The following is a 22,874-nucleotide window of genomic DNA, read 5'->3' as shown; positions in this document are numbered from 1 at the left end:
GGACCTTAGCGGAATCCATCTGAATGCCTTCAGCGGAAATAACGGAACCGAGAAAAGTAACGGAGGAGACATGTAAAAAGAGCACTTCTCAGCCTTTACGTAGAGACAATTCTCTAAAAGGCGCTGTAGAACACGTCGAACGTGCTGAACATGAATCTCGAAGTGACGGAGAAAAAATCAGGATATCGTCAAGATAGACAAAAACAAAGATGTTCAGCATGTCTCTCAGAACATCATTAACTAATGCCTGAAAAACAGCTGGCGCATTGGCGAGACCAAACGGCAGAACCCGGTACTCAAAATGCCCTAACGGAGTGTTAAACGCCGTTTTCAACTCGTCCCCCTCTCTGATGCGCACGAGATGGTAAGCGTTACGAAGGTCCAACTTAGTAAAGCACCTGGCTCCCTGCAGAATCTCGAAGGCTGATGACATAAGGGGAAGCGGATAACGATTCTTAACCGTTATGTCATTCAGCCCTCGATAATCCACGCAGGGGCGCAGAGTACCGTCCTTCTTCTTAACAAAAAAGAACCCCGCCCCGGCCGGAGAGGAAGAAGGCACTATGGTACCGGCGTCAAGAGACACAGATAAATAATCCTCGAGAGCCTTACGTTCGGGAGCCGACAGAGAGTATAGTCTACCCCGAGGAGGAGTGGTCCCCGGAAGGAGATCAATACTACAATCATACGACCGGTGAGGAGGAAGGGAGTTGGCTCGGGACCGACTGAAGACCGTGCGCAGATCATGATATTCCTCCGGCACTCCTGTCAAATCGCCAGGTTCCTCCTGAGAAGTGGGGACAGAAGAAATGGGAGGGATGGCAGACATTAAACACTTCACATGACAAGAAACGTTCCAGGATAGGATAGAATTACTAGACCAATTAATAGAAGGATTATGACATACTAGCCAGGGATGACCCAAAACAACAGGTGTAAAAGGTGAACGAAAAATCAAAAAAGAAATAGTCTCACTGTGGTTACCAGATACTGTGAGAGTTAAAGGTAGTGTCTCAAATCTGATACTGGGAAGATGACTACCATCTAAGGCAAACATGGGCGTAGGCTTGTCTAACTGTCTGAAAGGAATGTCATGTTTCCGAGCCCATGCTTCGTCCATGAAACAACCCTCAGCCCCAGAGTCAATCAAGGCACTGCATGTAGCACCCGAACCGGTCCAGCGTAGATGGACCGACATAGTAGTACAGGATCTAGATGAAGAGACCTGAGTAGTAGCGCTCACCAGTAGCCCTCCGCTTACTGATGAGCTCTGGCCTTTTACTGGACATGAATTGACAAAATGTCCATCAAATCCGCAATAGAGGCACAGGCGGTTGGTGATCCTCCGTTCCCTCTCCTTGGTCGAGATGCGAATACCTCCCAGCTGCATGGGCTCAGTCTCTGAGCCAGAGGAGGGAGATGGTTGCGATGCGGAGCAGGGAAACACCGTTGACGCGAGCTCTCTTCCACGAGCTTGGTGACGAAGATCTACCCGTCGTTCTATGCGGATGGCGAGAGCAATCAAAGAGTCCACACTGGAAGGAACCTCCCGAGAGAGAATCTCATCTTTGACCACTGCGTGGAGTCCCTCCAGAAAAGGAGCGAGCAGCGCCGGCTCGTTCCAGTCACTAGAGGCAGCAAGAGTGCGAAACTCTATCGAGTAATCCGTTATGGATCGATCACCTTGGCATAGGGAAGCCAGGGCCCTAGAAGCCTCCCTACCAAAAACTGAACGGTCAAAAACCCGAATCATCTCCTCTTTAAAGTTCTGGTAATTGTTAGAACAATCAGCCCTTGCCTCCCAGATAGCTGTGCCCCACTCTCGAGCCCGGTCAGTAAGGAGTGAAATGACGTAAGCAACCCGAGCTCTCTCGCTAGAGTATGTGTTGGGTTGGAGAGAGAACACAATATCACACTGGGTGAGAAAGGAGCGGCACTCCGTGGGCTGCCCGGAGTAGCAAGGTGGGTTATTAACCCTAGGTTCCGGAGGCTCGGCAGGCCAGGAAGTAACAGGTGGCACGAGACGAAGACTCTGGAACTGTCCAGAGAGGTCGGAAACCTGAGCGGCCAGGTTCTCCACGGCATGGCGAGCAGCAGACAATTCCTGCTCGTGTCTGCCGAGCATGGCTCCTTGGATCTCGACGGCAGTGTTACGAGCATCTGTAGTCGCTGGGTCCATTCCTTGGTCGGATCCTTCTGTTATGCCGGTGAATGAGGACCCAAAAGCGACTTGGCGAAAACAGAGTTTTTAATCCAGTAAAGTTACTTTACAAACAAAAGGCATAATACTACTCGTAATGACGAGAACAGACTGGAGACATGATCAAGAACTGCAGGTTGCCTCGGGAAGGCACTTGAACGTAGCAGACTCAGACACCTGCTCACCACGCAGCATCTGAGGGAAACACGACACGACAGGGCAATACATAGACACAGCACGGTGAATAATAGACAAGGATCCGACAGGGCAGGAACGGAAAACAAGGGAAGAAATAGGGACTCTAATCAGGGGAAAAGATAAGGAACAGGTGTGGGAAGACTAAATGATTGATTAGGGGAATAGGAACAGCTGGGAGCAGGAACGGAACGATAGAGAGAAGAGAGAGCGAGAGAGTGAGAGAGGGAGGGGGAGAGAGAGGGATAGAAAGAGGGAAAGAACCTAATAAGACCAGCAGAGGGAAACGAATAGAAGGGGAAGCACAGGGACAAGACATGATAATCAATGACAAAACATGACAATATTTTTCTATTAAAACTGCATTGTCTTTTTTAAATTAAAACTGCATTGTTGGTTAAGGGCTTGTAAGTAAGCATTTCACTCTAAGGTTGTATTCCTTCACTGTAAGGTTGTAAGGTTGTATACCTGTTGTATTCGGCGCATGTGACAAATAACATTTAATTTGATTTGATTTAATATACTGTATTTTAATCATGGCTCATCTTATATAACTACTGCCATACACACTTTTTCTATTCATATACTGTCCATAATGTCTATACACACAATCCCATATAACTCCTGCTGGAAACACCTTATCTATTTATAAACTCTCCATAAATGTGTATACACACCATCCCATATAACTACTGCTCTACACACCTTTTCTATTCCTATACTTTCCATATTTTCTATTCACACCATTATATACATACTGTACCAGTCAAAAGTTTGGACATATCTAATCATTCCAGAGTTTTTATTTATTTGTACCATTTCCTACATGTAAAAGCAGTGAAGACATCAAAACTATGAATACCACAAATGGATACATGTGGTAACCAAAAAAGTGTTAAACAAATCAAAACATATTTTGCATTCTTCAAAGTAGCCACCCTTTTCCTTGATGACAGTTTTGCATACTCTTGGAATTCTCTCAACCAGCTTCACCTGGAATGCTTTTCCAACAGTCTTGAAGGAGTTCGCACATATGCTGAGCACTTGTTGGCTGATTTCCCTGCACTCTGCAGCTCATCCGAAACTATCTCAATTGGGTTGAGGTCGGGTGATTGTAGATCCCAGGTCATCTGATTCAGCACTCCATCACTCCCCTTGTTGGTGGAAATTGCTGTCTGATCTCATCTCAAATTCTATACTTCACACTGTTGCTAATAAAGGTAATATGCATAAATGAATGAGAAGGCAGCAGCCATGATAATACCAGTGATCCAAGATGAAGACTAGCCAGGATAATACCAGCGATCCTAGATGAAGACTAGCCAGGATAATACCAGCGATCCTAGATGAAGTCTAGCCAGGATAATACCAGCGATCCTAGATGATGACTAGCCAGTTTAATACCAGTGATCCTAGATGAAGACTTGCCAGGATAATAGCAGTGATCCTAGATGAAGACTAGCCAGGGTAATACCAGTGATCCTAGATGAAGACTAGCCAGGATAATACCAGTGATCCTAGATGAAGACTTGACAGGATAATACCAGTGATCCTAGATGAAGACTAGCCAGGGTAATACCAGTGATCCTAGATGAAGACTAGCCAGGATAATACCAGTGATCCTAGATGAAGACTAAAAAGTGTAATACCAGTGATCCTAGATGAAGTCTAGCCAGGATAATACCAGCGATCCTAGATGATGACTAGCCAGTTTAATACCAGTGATCCTAGATGAAGACTTGACAGGATAATAGCAGTGATCCTAGATGAAGACTAGCCAGGGTAATACCAGTGATCCTAGATGAAGACTAGCCAGGATAATACCAGTGATCCTAGATCAAATCAAATCAAATCAAATTGATTTATATAGCCCTTCGTTCATCAGCTGATATCTCAAAGTGCTGTACAGAAACCCAGCCTAAAACCCCAAACAGCAAACAATGCAGGTGTAAAAGCACGGTGGCTAGGAAAAACTCCCTAGATGAAGACTAGCCAGTACAATGATAATACTTTGGATAAAAGCTAAATGCATATTATTATTATTATTATTAAGACTAGCCAGGATAATACCAGTGATCCTAGATGAAGACGAGCCAGGTTAATACCAGCGATCCTAGATGAAGACTAGCCAGTTTAATACCAGTGATCCTAGATGAAGACTTGACAGGATAATACCAGTGATCCTAGATGAAGACTAGCCAGGGTAATACCAGTGATCCTAGATGAAGACTAGCCAGGATAATACCAGTGATCCTAGATGAAGACTAAAAAGTGTAATACCAGCTATCCTAGATGAAGAAGAGCCAGGTTAATACCAGCGATCCTAGATGAAGACTAGCCAGTTTAATACCAGTGATCCTAGATGAAGACTTGACAGGATAATACCAGTGATCCTAGATGAAGACTAGCCAGGGTAATACCAGTGATCCTAGATGAAGACTAAAAAGTGTAATACCAGTGATCCTAGATGAAGTCTAGCCAGGATAATACCAGCGATCCTAGATGATGACTAGCCAGTTTAATACCAGTGATCCTAGATGAAGACTTGCCAGGATAATAGCAGTGATCCTAGATGAAGACTAGCCAGGGTAATACCAGTGATCCTAGATGAAGACTAGCCAGGATAATACCAGCGATCCTAGATGAAGACTAGCCAGGATAATACCAGCGATCCTAGATGAAGACTAGCCAGGATAATACCAGTGATCCTAGATGAAGACTAGCCAGGGTAATACCAGTGATCCTAGATGAAGACTAGAAAGTGTAATACCAGTGATTCCAGATGAAGACTAGCCAGGATAATACCAGCGATCCTAGATGAAGACTAGCCAGGATAATGCCAGCGATCCTAGATGAAGACTAGCCAGGATAATACCAGTGATCCTAGATGAAGACTAGCCAGGATAATGCCAGCTATCAAATCAAATCAAATCAAATGTATTTATATAGCCCTTCGTACATCAGCTGATATCTCAAAGTGCTGTACAGAAACCCAGCCTAAAACCCCAAACAGCAAACAATGCAGGTGTAAAAGCATGGTGGCTAGGAAAAACTCCCTAGAAAGGCCAAAACCTAGGAAGAAACCAAGAGAGGAACCGGGCTATGTGGGGTGGCCAGTCCTCTTCTGGCTGTGCCAGGTAGAGATTATAACAGAACATGACCAAGATGTTCAAATGTTCATAAATGACCAGCATGGTCAAATAATAATAAGGCAGAACAGTTGAAACTGGAGCAGCAGCACAGTCAGGTGGACTGGGGACAGCAAGGAGCCATCATGTCAGGTAGTCCTGGGGCACGGTCCTAGGGCTCAGGTCCTCCGAGAGAGAGAAAGAAAGAGAGAATTAGAGAGAGCATATGTGGGGTGGCCAGTCCTCTTCTGGCTGTGCCAGGTAGAGATTATAACAGAACATGACCAAGATGTTCAAATGTTCATAAATGACCAGCATGGTCAAATAATAATAAGGCAGAACAGTTGAAACTGGAGCAGCAGCACAGTCAGGTGGACTGGGGACAGCAAGGAGCCATCATGTCAGGTAGTCCTGGGGCACGGTCCTAGGGCTCAGGTCCTCCGAGAGAGAGAAAGAAAGAGAGAATTAGAGAGAGCATATGTGGGGTGGCCAGTCCTCTTCTGGCTGTGCCGGGTGGAGATTATAACAGAACGTGGCCAAGATGTTCAAATGTTCATAAATGACCAGCATGGTTGAATAATAGTAAGGCAGAACAGTTGAAACTGGAGCAGGAGCATGGCCAGGTGGACTGGGGACAGCAAGGAGTCCTCATGTCAGGTAGTCCTGGGACATGGTCCTAGGGCCCAGGCCAGTTGAAACTGGAGCAGCAGCATGGCCAGGTGGACTGGGGACAGCAAGGAGTCATCATGTCAGGTAGTCCTGGGGCATGGTCCTAGGGCTCAGGTCCTCCGAGAGAGAGAAAGAAAGAGAGAAGGAGAGAATTAGAGAACGCACACTTAGATTCACACAGGACACCGAATAGGACAGGAGAAGTACTCCAGATAAACAAACTGACCCTAGCCCCCCGACACATAAACTACTGCAGCATAAATACTGGAGGCTGAGACAGGAGGGGTCAGGAGACACTGTGGCCCCATCCGAGGACACCCCCGGACAGGGCCAAACAGGAAGGATATAACCCCACCCACTTTGCCAAAGCACAGCCCCCACACCACTAGAGGGAAATCTCCAACCACCAACTTACCATCCTGAGACAAGGCCAAGTATAGCCCACAAAGATCTCCGACACGGTACAACCCAAGGGGGGGGGGACCCAGACAGGCCGACCACAACAGTGAATCAACCCACCCAGGTGACGCACCCCCCCCAGCTATCCTAGATGAAGACTAGCCAGGATAATACCAGCTATCCTAGATCAAGACTAGCCGGGATAATGCCAGCTATCCTAGATGAAGACTAGCCAGGATAATACCAGCTATCCTAGATGAAGACTAGCCAGGGTAATGCCAGCTATCCTAGATGAAGACTAGCCTGTCACTCTCTGACTCGCCCGTTATTCTTCTCTCTCACGTTAGGATAGATAAACCGCACCGCTCTGCAAATATTGGAATCTGTTTTTGCTGCCTGTAAAATGAGTTAATGATTCATTTGTGAGGCAGAGCCTGAGGTGCTGTGAAAAATCTTTAATGTGCACGTATTCCTTATTTATAGGGACGCTGAGCCACAACAGCAAGGTCAGGCAGGTGGAACATCCAGAAGATGAGTCTCTAGTTATATCTATTTCACAAAGTCAAGTGAGCTCGGATGTCAGAGTTGATATCAGTCACAGGGCAAAACTTGTATCGACCGACCATCCACTAAACACTAAATAGAAAACATTTTCAAAGAGAATTCATGATATTGCAGAACAATAGTGCTTTGTCTTTTCTGAGTCATTCATAGATTGGAGGCTGTTTTTACAGTCAACATCACAACATGACATTTCCCAGACTCTTCTTTTGCTTCTTTCTTGCTTTTATTTTGAGATATGGCTTCTGCATTGTCCTTTGTCTTTGCTCACTCTCTGCATCTTAACAGGCCCTTCAAACTCATCACTATTCACTTCTGAGGGGAAAGCTGCTACCAGTTTTGGTGAGTGTGTGTGTCAGTGTTAATCTCCCTGCTAACAGTACCAGTAGCCTATATGCAAACACTTGATGGCACAGAAAGAAAAGGGATAGCAAACAATTTATTGATTAAATTCCTCTTTATTTTGAGTTAATGACTCAAAATTGAGCACTGGGACCAGGACTCGAGCACTGGCACTTGGATTTCATCTATAGGGACTTGTGAATCGACCATTGGTGAATTGGACTTGGACTCGAAGTCCAATCTCTCTCTCTCTCTGCTTGTGAGCCTGTTTGTTTTGAATGACATGTGTAATATCTACAGTATGTAGTGCTCAATGAAATGTGTAATATCTACAGTATGTTGTGCTCAATGAAATATGTAATATCTACAGTATGTAGTGCTCAATGAAATGTGTAATATCTACAGTATGTAGTGCTCAATGAAATGTGTAATATCTACAATATGTAGTGCTCAATGAAATGTGTAATATCTACAGTATGTAGTGCTCAATGAAATGTGTAATATCTACAGTATGTAGTGCTCAATGAAATATGTAATATATACAGTATGTAGTGCTCAATGAAATGTGTAATATCTACAATATGTAGTGCTCAATGAAATGTGTAATATCTACAATATGTAGTGCTCAATGAAATATGTAATAAATCCCTAAGAAGTCTCTTGAAGCCTGCACCAGAAAAACACCCTAAACTGATATAATTCCTGATCTCACACGTACGGGCATGCACACACACACACACACACACACACACACACACACACACACACACACACACACACACACACACACACACACACACACACACACACACACACACACACACACACACAGAATGTTCTGACTGTTCCAATCTCCCAGATTAATGAGTCACCATTGCCTCCAGGAGAAAAACAGGACATTCAGGAAGCTAGGCGTATGTCTCATGTCATTACTTCAGAGGAGTAACATTTTTGAAAGTTGTTTTATTTTGATCAAAATGCTACTTAGAGAAATGCTATGCTAGCTAGTGAACATTAACTAGCTGGCTCGCTAGCTAAGGTTACATGTACGATCTTTGTAGCAATATTATTTGTATCTCAGAAATCAATTTCCATTGCTAGTTATAGCCTAATGTTAGCTTGTTAGATAAAATTAAACATCATTGGTTCGCTTTAATTGCAGATTCATACTCCAGCATTTCATACATGGTGGCTAGTTATGACAATCCGTTTGTACTGTAGCTTTGGGTTTGGATGATGGTTAATTGTTTAGCTTTGCAAGATAATGATAAGATAATGATTACATGACTCATCAAGTTATCTAGGTGTGTCTGGGGGTGATCACGTCCACCTATTATTGTATTTCATGAATATTTGTACATACAACAGTGACCCATCGACTTAGCTAGATATGACTGAGTGGTGGTTATAGCATTTCTTTCACTTCACCCATCGATTTAGACAAGTGCCGGGTAAGCATCATCTAATAAATATGAAATATTTATACAATATTTTTACCTGGACACTTTTAAAGTCAGATTAGGATAGAAGCCAAGAACTTGATAAAGTGCATTTTTACCTGGAGTTTTTCATTATTGCAGGCGACTATATATTCTTGAAATCTTTGGTTTTTTACTACACTACCTTCCTCATGGCCTCACATGTGAATCCTTAATGATCGGCTATGAAAAGCCAAATGACATTTACTCCTGAGGTGTTGACTTGCTGCACCGTTGACAACTACTGTGATTATTATTATTTGACCATGCTGGTCATTTATGAACATTTGAACATCTTGGCCATGTTCTGTTATAATCTCCACCCGGCACAGCCAAAAGAGGACTGGCCACCCCTCATAGACTGGTTCCTCTCTAGGTTTCTTCCTAGGTAAAGGCATTTCTAGGGAGTTTTTCCTAGCCACTGTGCTTCTACACCTGCATTGCTTGCTGTTTGGGGTTTTAGGCTGGGTTTCTGTGCAGCACTTTGAGATATCAGCTGATGTACGAACGGCTATATAAATACATTTGATTTGATTTGATTTAGAACAGTGTTTGATGTTTCTACTGTAAAGGAGGGGGGAATGAGTCAGCGGTCTGCCAGAGAGCCACGAGCTGGCCACGCCCGTTCACGTGAGAGTTAGCTTGAGTTTCATTGCATTTCTGAAGACTAAGGAATTCTCCGGTTGGAACATTATTGAAGACTTATAATAAAAACATCCTAAAGATTAATTCTATACATCGTTTGACATGTTTCTACGGACTGTAACGGAACTTTTTGACCTTGTCTGCTCGTGCATCATGAATTTGGATTACTGGGCTAAACGCGAACAAAAAGGAGGTATTTGAATTTCACACTGCCTTTTCAGCGGAATGTTGTCTAAATCAAATCAAATTTATTTATATAGCCCTTCGTACATCAGCTGATATCTCAAAGTGCTGTACAGAAACCCAGCCTAAAACCCCAAACAGCAAGCAATGCAGGTGTAGAAGCACGGTGGCTAGGAAAAACTCCCTAGAAAGGCCAAAACCTTGTCAGGACCCGGTTACGAACCCGGGTCTCCGGAGTGAGAAAGTCACTTAACCAACTGAGCCACGAATAGTCGGCAGAACCCAGAAGATGAGGCAGACACAGCAGTACTTGAGACGGTGTATTTAATGAAGTAAAAAGTGAAGTTATTCAGGAAAACATGTAACTCCACAACCTCAAAAGGAATTCCACAAGAACTAAGGTAATACTCCAAGACAAAAAGGTAAATCCACAAGGTGGAAGGAATAGCACAAAAAGCCTCAAAAGATACTCAAAAAACAAACAAGAACAAAAAACAGAATTCCACAAGAGAGTCCACCGGGATCTACAAGAGTTCACAGAGTACTAGGGCTGGGTGCTAACATACAAACACAGAGCACAGAACTGAGGAAAACAAAGGGTTTAAATACAATCAGGGGAAACGAGGCACAGCTGCAAATAATAATGGGGATCGGGGGAAAACAAAAGGTCAAAAGGCACAATGGGGGCATCTAGTGACCAAAAACCGGAACAACCCTGGCCAAATCCTGACAAACCTAGGAAGTAACCTAGAGAGGAACCAGGCTATGTGGGGTGGCCAGTTCTCTTCTGGCTGTGCCGGGTGGAGATTATAACAGAACATGGCCAAGATGTTCAAATGTTCATAAATTACCAGCATGGTTGAATAATAACAAGGCAGAACAGTTGAAACTGGAGCAGCAGCACAGTCAGGTGGACCGGGGACAGCAAGGAGTCATCATGTCAGGTAGTCCTGGGGCACGGTCCTAGGGCTCAGGTCCTCCGAGAGAGAGAAAGACAGAGAGAATTAGAGAGAGCATATGTGGGGTGGCCCGTCCTCTTCTGGCTGTGCCGGGTGGAGATTATAACAAAACATGGCCAAGATGTTCAAATGTTCATAAATGACCAGCATGGTCGAATAATAGTAAGGCAGAACAGTTGAAACTGGAGCAGCAGCATGGCCAGGTGGACTGGGGACAGCCATAAAAGTATTGATACAATGTTTTAATATTACAATAAAGTAAAGAGTAAAGGGTTCATAAAAACTGAGTTTCGTTGCATTTTTTCCAACAGTGAGTCGGCGTGACATTCGCCGGGATGTCGTAGGCCGCCTCGCGGTGAAAGTCATAAAAACGGACTTATTTGGAAATTGTGCATCAAATACAGTGAAATGCTTACTTACAAGCCCTTTACCAATGATTCAGATTAAGAACATTCCTAAAAAAAATAAAAAGAGATGAGAAAGACAAAAGAGCAGCAGTAAATAACAATAGCAGGGCTATATACACGGGGTACCAGTGCAGAGTCAATGTGTCAGTGTGCAGGGGGCAACGGTGTCAAGGTATTTGAGATAATTATGTCCATGCAGGTAGGGTTGTCAGTGGCTAAGCATAGATAACAGTAGCAGCAGCGTGGGGGGAGAGGGGGGGGGGGTCTGAGTAGCCATTTGATTAGCTGTTTAGAAGTCTTATAGCTTGGGGGTAGAAGCTGTTTAGAAGCCTCTTGGACCTAGACTTGGCGCTCCGGTACCGCTTGCAGTGCAATAGCAGAGAGAACAGTCTATGACTAGGGTGGGTATAGAGGTCCTGGATGGCAGGAAGATTGGCCCTGGTGATGTACTGGGCCGTTTGCACTACCCTTCTGTAGTGCCTTGCGGATCATTATATGAATGTTCTGCGCAACTGTCACGCCTTGGTCATTGTATCTTGTGTTTTTGTTATATGTTTGGGTAGGCCAGGGTGTGACATGGGTTTATATGTTGTATTTCGTATTGGGGTTGTATTAATTGGGAGTGTGTATTATTAGGGGTGTGTCTAGTTAGTCTTGGCTGCCTGAGGCGATTCCTAATTGGAGTCAGCTGATTCTCGTTGTCTCGGATTGGGAACCGTATTTAGGCAGCCTGAGTGCGCGTTGTATTTCGTGGGTGATTGTACCTGTCTTAGAGTTAGTCACCAGATAGGCTGTATTTGTTTCACTCGTTTGTTGTTTTCGTATTTTCAGTTATCTCATGTACCGCATTATTCTTCATTAAAAGTCATGAGTAACCTACACGCTGCATTTCGGTCTGACTCTCTACAAACAACAGACAAAGTTCATTACAGAATCACCCACCACGATTCACAGACCGAGCAGCGTGTGAACTGGCAGGATCTGAAGGAGGACGATATGGATTATACTACTTGGGAAGAAATCAACAGGTGGGCGGCCGACCCAGTGCGAGTGCAGGAGCCCGCCTGGGATTCCCTACAGCAATGCGAGGAGGGCTATACACGAATCGAAAAGGAGAGCACGGCTATACAGAGCGAAAACCGTAGGTAACGGGGAAAGCGCAGAGAGAGAGTGGCAGAGTCAGGAGTCAGACCTGAGCCTACTCTCCCTGTTAATTGTGAGGAGCAGCAATATGAGGACTTCTGGTCTTGGGAGATGATATTAGACGGAAAAGGACCCTGGTCGCAGCCGGGAGAATATCGCCGTCCCAAGGAGGAAATAGAAGTAGCTAAAGCGGAGAGGCGTGAGTATGAGGAGGCAGCACTGTGACGCGGTTGGAAACCGGAAAGTCACCCCAAAAAATGTATTGGGGGGAGCTAAAAGGGAGAATAGTTATGCCAGGTAGGAAACCTGTGCATACTCCCTGTGCTCACCGTTGGGCTAGAGAGACCGGGCAGGCACCGTGTTATGCTATGGAGCGCACGGTGTTTCCAGTGCGGGTGCAGAGCCAGCTGCGATTTATACCAGCCCTTCCTATTGGCCGGGCTAGAGTGGGCATCGAGCCAGGTAAGCTTGGGCAGGCTCGGTGCTCAAGAGCTCCAGTGCGCCTGCACGGTCCGTTCTATCCAGAGCCACCTATACACACCAGTCCTCCGGTAGCAGCTCCCCGCACCAGGCTTCCTGTGCGTGTACTCGCGCCAGTACCACCAGTTCCAGCACCACGCACCAGGCCTCCAGTGCGCCTCGCCTGTTCAGCGCAGCCAGTGCTTTTCTCCCCTCCTGCGCTGCCGGAGTCTCCCGCTTGTTTAGCGCAACCAGAGCTGTTCTCTTCTCCTGCGCTATCGGAGTCTCCCGCCTGTTTAGCGCAGCCAGAGCCTTTCTCCTCTCCTGCGCTGCCGGAGTCTCCTGTCTGTCCAGCGCCACCAGTGCTCCCAGTCGGCCCAGCGCGTCCAGTGCACCTCGCCTGTTCAGCGCAGCCAGAGCCTTTCTCCTCTCCTGCGCTGCCGGAGTCTCCTGTCTGTCCAGCGCCACCAGTGCTCCCAGTCGGCCCAGCGCGTCCAGTGCACCTCGCCTGTTCAGCGCAGCCAGAGCCTTTCTCCTCTCCTGCACTGCCGGAGTCTCCTGTCTGCCCAGCGCCGCCAGTCGGCCCAGCGTCACCAGTCTGCCAGGATCCGCCAGAAGTGCCAGTCTGCCAGGATCCGCCAGAAGTGCCAGTCTACCAAGATCTTCTAGATCGGCCAGACAACCTTAATCATCCAGGTCCACCAGCCAGCCAGGATTTACCGGAGCCTACTACCTGCCTGAGCTTCCTCTCAGTACTGAGCTTCCTCTCAGTACTAGGCTCCCTCACTGTACTGGGCTTCCTCTCAGTACCGAGCTTCCTCTCAGTACCGAGCTTCCTCTCAGTACCGGGCTTCGCCTCAGTACCGGGCTTCCCCTCAGTACCGGGCTTCCCCTCAGTACCGGGCTTCCCCTCAGTACCGGGCTGCTTCGGTCCCGGGCTACCCCTCTGTCCCGGGCTGCCCCTCTGTCCCGGGCTGCCCCGCTGTCCTGAGTTGCCCCTCTATCCTGAGTTGCCCCTCTATCCTGAGTTGCCCCTCTATCCTGAGTTGCCCCTCTATCCTGAGTTGCCCCTCTATCCTGAGTTGCCCCTCTGTCCCGAGTTGCCCCTCTGTCCCGAGCTGCCCCTCTGTCCCGAGCTGCCCCTCTGTCCCGAGCTGCCCCTCGGTCCCGAGCTGCCCCTCGGTCCCGAGCTGCCCCTCAGTTATGTGGGGATCAGGGTGAGGACTATTAGGCCATGGTCGGTGGAGAAGGTGGATTATCCTAGGACGCGTAGGGGAGGAACTAGGACATTTATGGAGTGGGGTCCACGTCCCGAGCCAGAACCGCCACCATGGACAGACGCCCACCCGGACCCTCCCTATGCTCTTGAGGTGCGTCCCGGAGTCTGCACCTTAGGGGGGGGTTCTGTCACGCCTTGGTCATTGTATCTTGTGTTTTTGTTAAATGTTTGGGTAGGCCAGGGTGTGACATGGGTTTATATATTGTATTTCGTATTAGGGTTTGTATTAATTGGGGCGTGTATTATTAGGGGTGTGTCTAGTTAGGCTTGGCTGCCTGAGGCGATTCCTAATTGGAGTCAGCTGATTCTAGTTGTCTCGGATTGGGAACCGTATTTAGGTAGCCTGAGTGCGCGTTGTATTTCGTGGGTGATTGTACCTGTCTTTGTGTTAGTCACCAGATAGGCTGTATTAGTTTAATTTGTTTGTTGTTTTCTTCCGTTATTTCATGTACCGTATTAGCTTCATTAAAAGTCATGAGTAACCTACACGCTGCATTTCGGTCTGACTTTCTACAAACAACAGACAAAGATCATTACAGCAACCTATATGAATAAAACAATAATATTTTTGCAACATCCTAGACAACTCCCATAACTTAATTCAATGTTCTAGGAACCTTTAAATAACTTAACAGGTGTTCTGTCAACATTGCAGGAATGTCCTGTCTAACCTAAACATTTTATGAATGTCATGACAACTGAGCATATTATGTTTTGTGAACCGGTCTTGGAATGTATCCACACTGTTGCCACTACCTAATTAAATGAAATGGTCTTGGAAACTTAAACTAAAATGATATTGTGCACCTTGATGTAAACACTATCTGAATGTCAGCACAACTGGACAGTTTTAATGTTTTGAGAACCTCTTGTCATAAACTTAAATAAACATTCTGAGTACCTTTTAAAGAACAGAACAAATGTGTTTCTAGGAACATTCTTGCAACATTAGTGAACATTTTTTCTTCACCCTAAAATAAACATTTTAGAATCATCCACACAACTGTACAGTTTTTGGGAACACATTTTGTGATGTAGCCACAATGTTCTCTTCAGATTGTCCCGACAACTAAATGAAACATTCTGAAACAATCTGTTTAAAGAACAGATTAAATGTGTTCTAGATATGCTCTTGCGAATGTTTTGTACAAATATTCTACAGTATGACTGGACATTTGTGTTATGAGATCTTTGTTCATAGAACATTATTTAGGTCGCGGCAAAGGAGCATATTGTGGACTTCAGAAGGAACCAGGCTGGATACGCCACCATCCTCATCAAAAGGGCCACAGCGGAGACATTCAATAACTTTAAATTCTACGACGTACACATCTCAGAGAAGGTGAAATGGTCTAACCATACGGACACTGTAGCGAAGAAGGCCCGTCAGTGACCCTGCAATCACACCTTTCAACCCTGTACACGTGTCTATTAAACACTCTGAATCTGAACAACAATCCCACCTGCAACCCTGAACATTTGACTATTGTCACGAACCGGCTCAAAGCCCGTAACAAAGGGAGACAACGTGGAGATAAGGAGTAACAAAAGATATATTTATTAACTAAAGCAACTAAGGAAAATATCCAATGGTGTGTGTAATCAGTAGTCCGTAGTGTAAGTGAGTGTTTTGCATGCATGAATGTGATAATGCAGGGTGTTGAAAGGTGCCAAAGCACACAAACAAAAGGCCACCAAGAACCACACCACAATCTACAACAGGTGTCTGCATGGAGAGAGTCTCCTCCATGAATGTTGAAGAGGTCTATTTATCCTGGGAGACACCTGGCCCAGGTGTTTCCCATGTAGCTGACGACCCTCTCAACTCCGCCCACCGGCATCCTAATAAGGAAACAAGAACAAAGACAGAATACGGCAGACAGCGTGGGAGGGTCGTCACACTATTAAAACATGCAATCTGAATTAGGAGACCACATTTAGTTTAGGCAATTGAGAAAGAGACAATGTCGTATAATGTTATGGACCTTGGCTTATATGAAAATGAATACATATTTTTATGGATCATTCATTGAACTCAGTGTTCTCCTGTGCCTGCCTCCCACATGCCAAAGTTCTTTCAGTGCTTTCATGGAGAATAGCAGAATGTTTTTACCTCGGAGCGAAGGCAACACTTTTTAATGACCTTAGTTTGAAAAGTTCGCTTTAGCTAACTGTCGCCGGCAGACCTACAGCCCCAAGGAAACACATCTAAAAGCAATTTCAGGTTTCTGTTTATTTTATTGAGCTGTCTCTTTGAGGCACCATGCTATGGAAAAGGTTGTAGCTTAGGATGTATATGAGAAGGTTTAATATACACTGAACAAAAATATAAACATGCAACAATTTCACCGAGTTAGTTCATAAAAGAAAAATCAGTCAATTGAAATAAATTCATTAGGCCCTAATCTATTTATTTCACAACTGGGAAAACACATTGGTCACAAACACCTTTCTAAAAAAATAAATAGGGGCATGGATAAGAAAACAAGTCAGTGTCTGGTTTGACCACCATTTGCCTCATGCAGCGTGACACATCTCCTTCTCAGAGTTGGTCAGATTGTGCCCTGGGGAATGTTGTCCCACTCTGCAATGTCTGTCCAAGGTTGCAGGATATTGGTGGGAACTGCAACACACCGTTGTACACATCGTTCTAGAGACCAAACCTGCTCAATTGGTAACATGTCTGGGAGTATGTAGACCATGTAAGAACTGGGTCATTCAGTTTCCAGGAATTGTCCAGATCCTCTGTTCGCAAAACATTGACATCAGCAAACTGCTTGCCCACACAGTCTGCCATCTTCCCGGTACAGTTCAAACCGGGAATCATACTCGAAGCACACTTGCCAGTGCAATTGAAGGTGAGCATTTGCCCACTGAAGTCGGTTACGACGCTGAACTGCAGTCAGGTCAAGACCCTGGTGAGGACGATGAGCAGGCAGATGAGCTTCCCTGACCCGAAAGTTTGCACCAAAATTCTTTGGTTGTGCAAACCCACAGTTCCATCAGCTGTCCGGATGGCTGGTCTCACACCATCCCCCAGGTGAAGAAGCCAGACGTGGAGGTCCTGGGCCGACGTGGTTACACGTGGCTTGAGGTTGTGAGACTGGTTGGACTTTCTGCTAAAGTTTAAAATGACATTGGAGGCAGTTTATGGTAGAGCATTTAACATTAAATTATTTGACAACCACGCTGGTGGACATTCCTGCAGTCAGCATGCCAAACATGGCATTGTGTAACAACTTAATATTTTAGAGTGGCCTTTTGTACCCAGCAAAAGGAGCACATGTGTAATGATCATGCTGTTTAATCTGCTTCTTGATATGCCCCACCTGTCAGGAGGATGGATTATTTTAGCAAAGGAGAAATGCTCACTAACAGTGATAAACAATTGTGAACACAATGAGAGAAGAGCTGTGCGCTTAAGGACACTTATATGGGATCAACACTTTACATATTGAGTTCATATTTTTTGTTCAGCATCCACAACACAATCAAAGGTGTTAAATAATCAATTATTTAGGGTATATACACACACTATCAGGTGTTGTACAGATGTCCCATGGGAGTGTTTTGTTCTCTCCCCTCCAACACCCTCAGTATTAAGCAACACCTTTCAGTGTTGAACATCAACTCTACAGAAGGCATATTGTAGCTGAATTGAAACCAGGAAGTGCTAGATATTCACACTAGGAAATAACCATTGTTTGTCTGGTTCATTCCCACTAATGAGTCAAGCCTTGAGGGGCGTTAAACAGGCGCAATAAGGGATTTGTTACATGAGTAGTGACTGCTTTGTTTCATTTATGTAGGCCACAAAGTGGGTGTGTCACAGGCACATTCAAATTAAATGTTTCACAGGTGCATCACAATGGAAACAATGCATCACAGGGGCATCAGAATGAAAGCAGTGCATCACAGGTGCCTCAGTACATGTACTATGAGAACAAGAGTATTTGCTGAGTTGCTATTTAACACAAGTGGAAGTCCTCCTAAGACTAGGTATGCAATTCTTACTTTTCCAAAATCTGACTAAGTCAAACAAAGAAACAGCAAAGGCTCTCATCAGCACCAGAGTAACTTTGAAAGACAAAAGGCTTATACAATTTCAGATCAACTTTGACAGCACCATCAAACAGGGAATGCATGGTAATGGTCACTGAAGTCAGTATCCAACAGGGTTACAATAGTCAACCACAGTGATCTTAGTTATTTTAACTAAAGACTAACATTTCATGCTCCATCTCACTGCAAACTAACAGTCCCCCTTTGTACTCTGTGACATCCATCTCAACCCAGCTGGTAGAGTAAATGGCTTTCTGCATAGTGACCTGAAATGACTGCCAACTAACTCCTCACCACCAGTAAAATCACAAGGAAAATGATTTCCTCGGTCCATACTCAGCAGGTCGCAGTGGTAAAGTCTCCCAGTGATGGCCTATAGCAAATTATTATTTTTTTTGCAAGGGACATAGTAATGTTCTTGAAATTGAGGGTGTTCTTAAAGAGTGTGCTCTGTCTCAAACCTCATGCACCACATATCTAGTAAAGGACCAATTTGTCTTATGCATGCTGGGTAATGTATAATAAAGTGAGGTTTGGGTATTATGTTGTGGGTATAACTGTTTGAAAACTGGGTATAACTGTTGTGTGTGATGTTCAATTATTAAATGCACTAATAATTCACAGTAAGTATTTACAGTAAAAAACAATGGTTTACAGTAAGATGAGCAACAGCTTCCAGTTCTCATTTCCTGGTTGAACAACATCACCCGAAATCAAGGGAATGTTTCTCGCAAAACAGTTTGAATAGAATTAAGTGCTATGCAATTTCCACTGTTCTCTAGGTTGACTTTACTTGGACGGTTTTTGCGCTCCCCAAGTACCCACAGTCAAACGAGTAGATTCTAGAGAGAAGTCCACGTTTCAAAATAAAACGCAAAACATTTTAACTCTGAGCCACCCCTTCAAGAATGCCATGCATTACTTCCACAGAAGAATTACCACAAACAGGGAAGTGCTGCAAAATGTTTAGTTGAGAATTGTTCTTTACACCATACACAAATGGGAGCTTTTGGTCTGATTTCAACTGATTCAAATGCATCTTTACCATGCAAGAACATCTTAGGGTCATCGTCACTGTAAACAGTCTGAACATTAGACTTTTCTATCAAACAGAACCTGCAAAAGTAATTAACACTTCCGGACTCAAACCAAGGAATGCATGCATCCCCAAATTGTCTACAGTTATTTGGCAGATAGTGTTTTTGGCTCCATCACTTGAAAAAGGCAAAAGTACACCGTCACGTTCCAGTTTATCATTAACCAAGGACTCTATAATGACAAAAACATTTATCTTGTGAAAATTTAAAAATGACACAAAATTAATATTCATCACAGCAGAGTTAAACTTGTGTGGCAGGTTCCCGAGAAAGAAATTGTGCCTACTGTATTTTGTGACCACCACACTTTGATCCAAGGGGATTTGGCAGTTTCAAAGACATCATAGTTCAATTGGATCTGTAAAGTATTTCTATGGTTTGAGAACAAGGAATGAGTCTTAAACTTCCATCACAAAAATCTTCATAAGTGTCTTCCACAGATGTATCCCGAGGTGCATGTCCCAATAACTTAGATTTCAGAATTGCAAGATATGAACAGCACTGGGACTTGATCAAACATGGCTGTTTATTTACCCTGCTATCATATCTAACTCCCAACACTTTCTACTGGCTCCATAACACCGTTTTTGGTTAAAGTACTTTGTTTTTGTGTTAAACTGGCAAATGGGTTTTCAAAGTTGCTATTGCTGCTCATTGGCCCCCCGTAATCAGTTGGCTACACAGCTGATGCGCCCTGGACTGCTTCAATAACACAGTAACTCATTTTGATGGTCAGCCCCTGTATGTACCCAACTGACCTGCTCTGCACATTCATCACCCACCATTGCTTTGCGCCTCTAATCTCAATATGCCTTATCTACTGCCGTTTTAGCTAGTTTTTATGGTTTTATTTCACTGTGGAGCCATGAGTCCTGCTCAACATGCCTTAGATGCCTCTTTTGTCTCACCCCCCCACACAGAGCCCTAACCTGGCCTAACTGGTGCCACCAGACAAAACCTCTCGCATAGTCACTCAACTCTTAGGTTCACCTCCACTGTACTCACATCCTACCATACCCTTGTCTGTACATTATGCCCTGAATCTATTCTTCCATGCCCAGAAATCTGCTCCTTTTACTCTGCGCCGAACACGCTATATGACCAGTTCTTATAGCCTTTATCCGTAACCTTATCCTACTCCTGTTTCTCTGGTGATGTAGAGGTTAACCCAGGCCATGTAGACCCCAGTATTACACCTATTCCCCAGGAGCTCTCATTTGTTGACTTCTGTAACTGTAAAAGCCTTGGTTTCATGAATGTTATCAGAAGCCTCCTCCCTAAGTTTGTTTTATTCACTGCTTTAGCACACTCCACCAACCCTGATGTCCTTGCCATGTCTGAATCCTTAGGAAGGTCACCAAAATTCTGAAATTGCCATCTACAAATACAATATTTTCTGTCAAGATAGAACTGTCAAAAGGGGCGGAGTCACAATCTACCTGCAGTGATAACCTGCAGAGTTCTGTAATGTTATCCAGGTCTGTTCCGAAATACTTTGAGCTTCTTCTTTAAAAAAAAACCTTTCCAGAAATAAGTCTCACTGTTGCCACTTGCTATAGACCCTCAGCCCCCAGCTGAGCCCTGGACACCATATGTGAATTAATAAGCACCCCCCCATTTATCTTCATAGGTCATACTGTTAAGTGATTTAAACTGGGATATGCTTTACACACCGGCCGTCCTACAATCTAAGATAGATGCCCTCAATCTTGCAAATTATCAAGAAACCTACCAGGTACAACCCTCAATCTCTAAACACAGGCACCCTCAGATATCATCCTGACCAACCTGCCGTCTAAATACACCTGCCGTCTTCAACCAGGATCTCAGCGATCACTGCCTCATTACCTGAGTCCACAATGAGTTTGCGGTAAAATGACCACCCCTCATCACAGTCAAAAGCTCCCTAAAACATTTCAGCATGCAGGCCTTTCTAATTGACCTGGCCCAGGTATCCTGGAAGGATATTGACCTCTTCCTGTCAGTAGAGGATGCCTGGAAGAGGTCTTCCTGTCAGTAGAGGATGCCTGGTTATTCTTCAAAAGTGCCTGCCTCACCATCTTAAATAAGCATGCCCCATTGAATAAATTTAGAACCAGGAACAGATATAGCCCTTGGTTCCCTCCAGACTTGAATGCCCTTGACCAGCACAAACTCATCCTGTGGCGTGCTGTATAAGCATCAAATAGCCCCCACGATATGCAACTTTTCATGTAAGGAACCAAAATACAGAGTCAGTTAGGAAAGGAAAGGCTAGTTTTCTGAAACAGAAATTTGCATCCTGTAGCACAAACTCCAAAAAGTTTTGCGACACTAAAGTCCATGGAGAATAAGAACAACTCCTCCCAGCTGCCCACTGCACTGAGGCTAGGAAACACTGTCCCAACAATAAATCCACGATAATTGAGAATTTCAATAAGCATTTTACAACTGGCCATGCTTTCCTCCTGGCTACCCTTACCTTGGCCAACAGCTTTGCACCCCCCGCAGCAACCCCCCCACACACACACACAAATCCAGACAGCTGATGTTCTGAAAGACCTACAAAATTTGGACTAATACAAATCAGCTGGGCTAGACAATCTGGACCCTCTCGAAAATGATCTGCCGCAATTATTGCAACCCCTATTAGCCTGTTCAACCTCTTTCGTATTGTCTTAAATCCCTAAAGATTGGAAAGCTGCCGCAATCATCCCCCTCTTCAAAGGGGGAGACAATCGACACAAACTGTTATAGACCTAACCATCCTGCCCTGTCATTTTAAAGTCTTCGAAAGCCAAGTTAATAGATGACCGACATTTTCGAATCCCACCATACCTTCTCTGCTATGCATTCTGGTTTCCGAGCTGGTCATGGGTGCACCTCAGCCACACTCAAGGTCCTAAACTCTATCATAACGCATAGATAAAACAGTACTTTGCAGCCGTTTTCGTCAAACTGTCCAAGGCTTTTCACTCTGTCAATCACAGCATTCTTATCAGCCGACTCAATAGCATTGGCTTTTCAAATGACTGCCTCGACTGGTTCACCAACAACTTCTCAGAGTTCAGTGTGTCAAATCGGAAAACCTGTTATCCAGACCTCTGGCAGTCTATGGGGGTGCCACAGGCTTCAATTCTAGGGCCGACTCTTCTGTATATATGAATGATTTCGCTCTTGCTCCACTTAAGATGACACCGTTCTGTATACTTCTCGCCCTCCTTTGAACAGTGTTAACACCTCCAGATGAGCTTCAATGCCATATAACACTCCTTCCGTGGCCGCCAACTACTCTTATATAATAGTAAAACTAAATGAATAATCTTCAACCGATCGCTTCCCGCACCCTCCCGACTAGCATCTCTACTCTGGGCGGTTCTGACTTCGGTATTTGTCCACATATGCTAGGTGTCTGGTTAGACTGTAAACTCTCCTTCCAGACTCACATTAAGCATCTCCAACCCAAAATGTTATCTAGAATCAGCTTCCTATTTCACAACAAAGCATCCTTCACTCATGCAGCCAAACACACTTTTGTAAAACTGATTATCCTACCGATCCTTGACTTTGGCGATGTCATTTAAAAAATAGCCTCCATCACTACTCAACAAACTGGATGTTGTCCATCAGTGCCAGCCGTATTGTCATCAAAGCCCCATATACTACCTACCACTGTGACCCGTATGTTC

The sequence above is a fragment of the Oncorhynchus gorbuscha genome, linkage group LG06 (genome assembly GCF_021184085.1).
Source record: "Oncorhynchus gorbuscha isolate QuinsamMale2020 ecotype Even-year linkage group LG06, OgorEven_v1.0, whole genome shotgun sequence".
Lineage (NCBI taxonomy): Eukaryota > Metazoa > Chordata > Actinopteri > Salmoniformes > Salmonidae > Oncorhynchus > Oncorhynchus gorbuscha.
Note: the sequence above shows the minus strand (reverse complement) of the source record.